This window comes from Triturus cristatus, chromosome 2_2 (assembly GCF_964204655.1).
Source record: "Triturus cristatus chromosome 2_2, aTriCri1.1, whole genome shotgun sequence".
In the NCBI taxonomy this organism is placed as follows: Eukaryota; Metazoa; Chordata; class Amphibia; order Caudata; family Salamandridae; genus Triturus; species Triturus cristatus.
In genome coordinates, this window is record NC_140582.1 from 783,036,473 (window position 1) to 783,044,090 (window position 7,618).

Here is a 7,618-nt window from a genome sequence, read left to right on the forward strand (position 1 = left end):
CATGTTTCTTGCAAACATACCATCTTGTGAAGGTCAACTTATCTCTTGAAGCTTTCTAATTTCGACAGTCTCCTATAGCCATTGATGTTCCATGTTAGTATCCCCAGACTGTGCGAAGACCCAACATCCTAATCAATTTCACTTAGCCACCCATCTTCTCCATGTACCGATGAAGAAAGGGCCTTATATCAATTTTCAAGGATCAGCCCTCCCTTGTATCTGGCTATTTAAGAGTGTGTCAGGGTAATTTCAAGGTCTTCTTTATCCTCAAATCCCTAGTCAATCAGCCTGAACTGCCTTGGTCCTAGCTCAGAATGGTGCCTTAGAAATGGTTTATCATGATTGCCTCATTCTGGAATTTCTGACCCTCGGACTAACCTGATCCCTTCTTTTAGTACCTCATGCTCCGCTTTTACAAGTGCAGACTTCACCATCCCAGAGTATAGCAGGACTTTGTTGACTTCGTTCACTTTGCTGTTTTTCGTAAAACCCACTTGTCTGTGATCTTTTGTCCTTTGTTAGACTTGGCTTTTTCAGTGTGTTTTGTCCCCAGACTTTTTGCTTTTTGACCTCCTGTTTTTGACCTTGTGTTTGTTGGTTTTAGGTCTCTTGGCACTGCTATTAAGTGCTAAAGTGCATATGCTCTCTGTGCAAATTGTGTATGATTGGTGTTTCCATGATTGGCTTATTTGATTTACTAATGAGTCCCTAATAATGTGCACATGTGTACCCTGGGCCTGTAAATCAAATGCTGTTAGTGGGCCTGCAGCACTGATTGTGCCAACCACACAGGCAGCCTTTCAAGGGTGTCTCAGACCTGCCGCTGCTGTGACTGCGCGCAGGTTTTACTGCCATGTCAACCTGGCAAGTGTAGTCTTAACCTTCCTTCCCTTTTCTTACATGTAAGGTGATACAAATAGTGAAGACTCCAGAAAGGTAAGAGCACTGTTCTTTATTCCTGACTCCTCTCTCCACCAGCATACATCACCAACATTCTACTGTCCGCTTCATGGACTTGGGACAAACCATTTACAGTAGGGGTGATTCAGGGACATACCATTGGCACATATATTGGTTAGTAACATGGCATGACTTGGAAAACACATCGTAACACATCTTCCCCCTTTACGTAAATAAACAAAGTAAACAAAACATGACTAGCTACAATTCTCTACTTATACTTAATAAAGTCTTTATGCCACCCAGGAGCTCTGCATGTTCTGCGTGTGACAGGTAGCCCATTGGTGTCTGGGTTTTGTGGCATTGCTGCTTGGTCGTCGGACCGGCTGTGTGAGCCTTGCGGTTTCACTAACCTGTCCATGCTCCACATTTGGTCATTGTCTAATATGGCTGTGTTGTTCCTCATAACTTTGATGCGCATAGGTCTTGAAAACTTGGTTTCACCCTCGCACCTCCTTGGCACTCTTACACATACCCAGTCTCCTACTTTCCATTGCGGAACTTTGGTTCCATGTTTGGTGTCATACTGAGCTTTGTACTTGCTTTGATGTGCATCAACTTTGTCCCTGAAAGCGTGTTTGTCTATTGTGATGTGGGATCCCCCTCCTAACCAATACGGGAAGAATTTTGTACCCGGTTTCCTACCTCTTAGTGCTGAAAAAGGAGAAACCCCCGTGACAGAACTGGGAGTGGTGTGATACGCCCACAACATTTCCTGTATCGCTTGTTCAACTGGCACTCTATTTACCACCGCCAATTGTATGCACCCTTTAACCATGCGGTTCATACTTTCCACTAATCCATTTGCCCTAGGACAGTATAGTGCTGTTCTCAAGTGTGCTATGTTAAGGTTCCCTAAGAATTCTGTCATGGCATGGGACGTAAATTGTACCCCATTATCAGTTACCATGGAGGATGGTATGCCCTCTTGTGCAAATGTGTCCTTTAGAAACTGAATCACTGACACTGTCGTTATCTGGTGGACCATCTTGACCACAGTCCAGTGGGAGGGGAAGTCAACTAGAACCAGTGCAAACTGTTTCCCCACCCCCTTGAAGTTGAGGGGACCAATGATGTCTAATGCGATTTTCTCCCACGGTTTATCAGGTACAGCTATGGGTGATGAGGGTGACTTCCTGGTTACCCTATACTTGTCACTATTAGAACATGTGACACAATTTCTCACTTTCGCCTCTACTAACGAGTCCATCTTGGGGAACCAATACCTCTCTCGTAACCTTGCCTTCGTCAAGCTTCTGCCCAAGTGGCCCTCATGTACAAGGTCGATTATCTTGCCCCTCATAGACTCTGGTGGAACTATTTTGTCATTTCTGAACAGGACACCTTGATCCACGTTAAGCTCAAAACGTATCTCCCAGAACGTTTTTAATCCTGCACTAACCTGATCTGAAGAATCGGGCCAACCCTGTACCGTGTAATCAATGATCTGTGTCATGTTATTATCTGAGTTCATGCACTCTAGCCACTCTTGTGTGGTGATGGTGTCTAAGCTGAGCTGGAAGACTGGGTATTCAGGAGTTTCAAATTGTTCCTCTTTGTCAATGGGACTTCTAGACAAGAAATCAGCTGCCGAATTTTGGATACACGGGACATACCTGATTGTGAAACAGAAACCCTCTAAGCCTAGCAACTACCTTGCTATGCGGGGAGTGTTACATGAATTATTCTTCAGATTAAACATGAAAATCAGGGGTTTATGATCAGTACGCAAACAAAATTGAATGCCCCACAGAAAAAAATTGAAATGTTTCACCCCCCAAAAACAAGCCAATGCTTCTCTCTCCACCACAGAATAGTTCTTTTCCGCTCTGGTAAGTGACCTTGATGCAAACGCAACAATTCTCTCTTTGCCCTCAATAATTTGCGAAAGCGTTGCTCCTAACCCTTTCCCACTAGCATCCGTTGTAAGAAAAGTCTTGCGGTTGTGCTCAAAGTTGCACAAAAACGGAGCAGACAGTATGCCTTCTTTCACTCTCGAAAACGATGTTTCATGTTCCTCTGCCCATTTGAATTGCGTGTTGTTCTTTGTGAGGTCCCTCAGGTTGGCCGTTAGATCCGAGAAGTGGTCTACATATTTTGCCATATATTCGGCCAACCCTAAAAATGACTTAAGCTCGTTTTTATTTGTAGGTGCAGGCACGTCTCTTACAGCTTCCACTAGGCAGTGTTTGGGTTTGAAACCCTCCTTTGAAATACAATGTCCTAAGTACTCCACAGATTCCACCCCAAACTGACATTTCTCTCTTTTGAGTGTAAGCCCTGCATCTCTAACCCTAGATAGGACTTGTCTTAAAACGTTGTCATGTTCTTCTACACTTGCACCATAGATCAGGACATCATCTTGGAAACAAAGCGTTTTCGGCACCCCTTTCAAAACGTGTTGCATAATTCTTTGGAAGACCCCTGCCGCAGAGGCCAATCCAAACGGCATGCGACAGAACATGAAGGTGCCCATGGGTGTGGTGAACGCAGTGAGCTTTTTTGAGTCTGGATGTAACTCCACTTGGTGGTATGCCATGGAGAGATCCAGAACACTGAAATAATTCGCCTCACCCATGGTGCTTAACATCTCGTGGATGCGGGGTAAAGGATGTCTCTCCACTAATATGCTATTATTTAGATCTCGAAGATCAATGCACATGCGAATGTCCTGACTATGATCTTTCTTAGCGATGACAATCGGGTTACCCATTCAGAACAATCCACCGGTTGAATGATGTTAAGTTTCTCCAACCTTTCTAGTTCTTTCCTCAGCGGTTCCCACATCAGGTGTGGAATGGGCCTTGTTTTATGGATCACTGGTTTGGCATTCTGTTTCAGTTGAATTTTGTGCTGGAAGCCTCTAAGCAATCCTAAGTTCTCTGAAAACACCTCTGGAAACTCATTTGCAATGTTTCCGCTCTGACCTGAAGGATCTATTACCATTACTTGTTCTGGGTTATTCGGGTCCAATTTGATCCCTAGCTCTCTTTGATGTTGCCACCCCAGTAGGTTTGACCCATTCTCTACGACGTAAACTTTTCCTACCGTTCGTCGGCCTTTGAAAGAAATAAGTGACTTAAACATCCCCTTCATAGGTATGGGATCTCTATTATAGCCGCTAGGAGCTATATCAGCTTTAACCAGCTTGTCCTGTCCTTTCTGTAGGACAGCTTGAAAATCCGCAAAGTTCACCAGTGTGAACGGCGAGCACGAATCAGCGAACATTTTGATGCTTTTCCCATCAAAAGACACCTCACATACCGGGTAGCTCTGCTGCTCTCAAACCGCAACCTCATTAATTTGTAGGACAATTTTCTTAACTTGTGTTGGCGTTGCAGTGACTTGGCTTCCCCCTGACTTCTTCGGGAAGCACCCACAAACTCTTGCAAGATGCCCTTTCTTGTTGCACTTCCTACACCAAGCATGCCTGGCTTGACAATTGAGATCATTTGCCAAATGGTTGTTGCTTCCACAACGGTAGCATTTGAATTTGCAAATCTCAGAGTTCCCTGTCTGGCCACGCCAATTATAATTTTTCTTTGTAGAATCATGCTTGATTTTGTACACATCGGATTCCTCCTCCGAATTGACTATCTCCGAAATTTTCTCACTGGACTCCGTTGAATTTATTTCTTTTATACAGATTGCTGTATGCTCAATCGACTTTGCAATTTTAATCGCTTCTAGAAGATCCGGTTGCTTCTCCAACAACTTCCTTTGTATTTCCTTGTTGTTAGTACAGCGTATCAATTGATCTCTGATCAGTGAATCATTGAGCTCATTGAAAGCACAAAGTCTGCTCAAACCTCTGAGAACTGCGATGTAAGTGGATACATTCTCTTGCTTGCCCTGTACCCGACTGAAAAATTTGTGTCTTTCCAAGACTATATTAGTTTTGTCCCCAAAATGATTCCGCAACTTAGACAAGGTTATGTCATAAGCATCTTCATCTTCCTCTTCTCTCTCAGACTCCGGTAGTGATTAAAATTTTTTCCTACCACTTGAACCCAAATTATGTAGTAATATGTTCTGTTTCCTGAAAGCACTGAACTTTTCCCCTCCTATTGCCACTAGATAAGATTCAAATACTTTCTCCCAATCTTCCCATGGAATAGTCGGTTCCCCCATTTCATTCAAGAATGGCGTTGGTTGCAACATGCTTGCAGCTGCCATCGTGGAAGAGAAGGAGAATCACGTTGAAACCTAAGCGATGAGCACAACGCAACGCAAGGTATGACACTTAAATGATGAGCTCCGAAATATGATTGTAAACCCACACTTAACAGACTTCTAAGCAAGCATAACAATTCTGCGCAAATGTATGGTTATAATAAAACAGCACACAAACTAAACGCATACAGGAGTAAACAATAGAACAGATAATGGCGAAATAAACACAAAGATGTATCCTGCAGCCTTCCAATATATTGCTCTTGTAAAGTTAAAGAATACGTGAATTAGAGCATTACGTGGCCTTAACTTGAGGTGTGCGTGTCACCGATTAACCTTGACTGACACGCTGAGAAGATGTACAACTTTGCGAAACAGTTTGGTTTACCTCGAAAACAACCACAAGGATGATGCTGAGCCTTGCAGATAATCTCGCTCTCTATGAAGCCAGAGGATATGTGGAGTGTAATGCCTTACGATCAACAACATGAGTTATGTAATTGATTTGAGGTGTGCGTGTCACCGATGAACAATGACTGACACGCTGAGAAGTGCGCGATCTGCACAACAGACGTAGAATTAATTCCTTCTAGAACGGAACTTATTGTAGAAAGTTACCCCACTGAGAGGCGAGTTACCTCAGATGCCGTCACAATCTCCAATACTATTTATATGATGTCTTAGACGGATTTATTTGGACACGCCATGGAGTGCGTGTCTCTGTATAAAAAATGAAGTAATACCTTGTCAGTCTCCGTGCCACAGCAGCCGGTGCGCAGGAGGCGTTCCCTGGGCGAAGATTACCTTGACACGCTATGGAGTGCGTGTCTCCGTAGAAAATGAAGAAACACCTCTCAATCTTCCGGCCACAGTAGCTGGTGCGCAGGAAGCGTTCCCTGGGCGACGATAGAAGCGTCGAAGGCAGCAGCTGACAGGAGCGTGATGCGCCGGAAACACTGAGGCGAAACCCAGCAACGAGCGGACTCCGGGGGCGTCGAGTAGCTGGCAGCTGACGCGTAAATCTCTCGCTGAGGTGACGATTCCTCGGAAGCGTGACAGGAACAGAAATCACCAGATAGCGATAACACGATGTTACTACCCACAGGACAGCTGAGGTGCAACAAAAGGATATCGCGCTGACTTCTCTTGTGTTTGATGCAGTCCAATAGGCTGTGCCACAGAAGCATTCCAGTGAGGGTTTGACTGTCGGCAAGCATAGGATGAGTACTGACACAACCCTGGATCCTTACTAAGCCCGGAGCCAGATCACCACCTTTTGTCAGACATTGCCAACAATGTACTTCACTGCCTGTGCTGCCTACTGTAGAACACGTCACAGATGAAACTGCGTGTAGTAGTGGATGCCACTCCCACCATCAACGCAGTCACAGGTACACCGGCCCCGGTACAGTCAAAATCCAACTGAAGGTGTGGAACACCTCACCAGAACAACAAAAGTCCTTCCTGATGAACAGCTGATGGAGCAACAGGCAAAAGGGGAGGAGCAGGCCACATCTGTCCCCTTACACAGATCGTCGCCAAATAGTGAAGACTCCAGAAAGGTAAGAGCACTGTCCTTTATTCCTGACTCCTCTCTCCACCAGCATACATTTCCTCACCAACATTCTACTGTCCGCTTCAGGGACTTGGGACAAACCATTTACAGTAGGGGTGATTCAGGGACATACCATTGGCACATATATTGGTCAGTAACATGGCATGACTTGGAAAACACATCGTAACATAAGGCACCACTCAGCTAGGCCCAAGGTAGCCCTGTGGGCAGGCTGCAGTGTATGTGAAAGGTGGGACATGTACTGGTGTGCTGTACATGTCCTGATAGTGAAATACTGTACATTTCATTTTCACTGTTAAATGGCTATCTCTCCCATAGGTTGACATGGAGGCTGCTCTGTAAACACTTTTACAAATGTAGCCGGCCAAGGGAAGCTGATAGAAAAATAGAGTTTAGTATGCTTAAACTCAGGATTTAAAAATGCATCTTTTAGTAAGGATGATTTTTATATTGTGTATTCCATTTAGAAAGTGAGTATTTCCTTGTCTAACGATCCACGTGCCTCTGCCTGTTTTGTCTATTAGCTGTCTGGGCTTTAGACTGACAGGGGATGGGTTATGCATTTACACTAGACAGACACCAGGGGGGGTTGAGGTGTGTCCTGCCTTTCTTGGGGGACTCATAGCCAGGCTGAATAGACCTGGCTGCATTTAGAGTAGTGGGAGGAGTTGTTGCTTGCACCTGAATGGACTGTGTCTATCTTCCACAATGCTGTCTCCACCCCCTGGAGTGTGCCTGGCCGAGGTCAGACAGAAATGGATTATGTATGCCAGTGGAACTTTGTTTGTGCCAACTTCAAAGGGAAATGTGGTATAAATAGTGGGGCCCTGACCCAAAACTTTAGATTACTGCTGGACTAAGGAACCTGCCAGGAAGAAGGGCTGGAAGAGCTGTGAGGAGAGACTACCA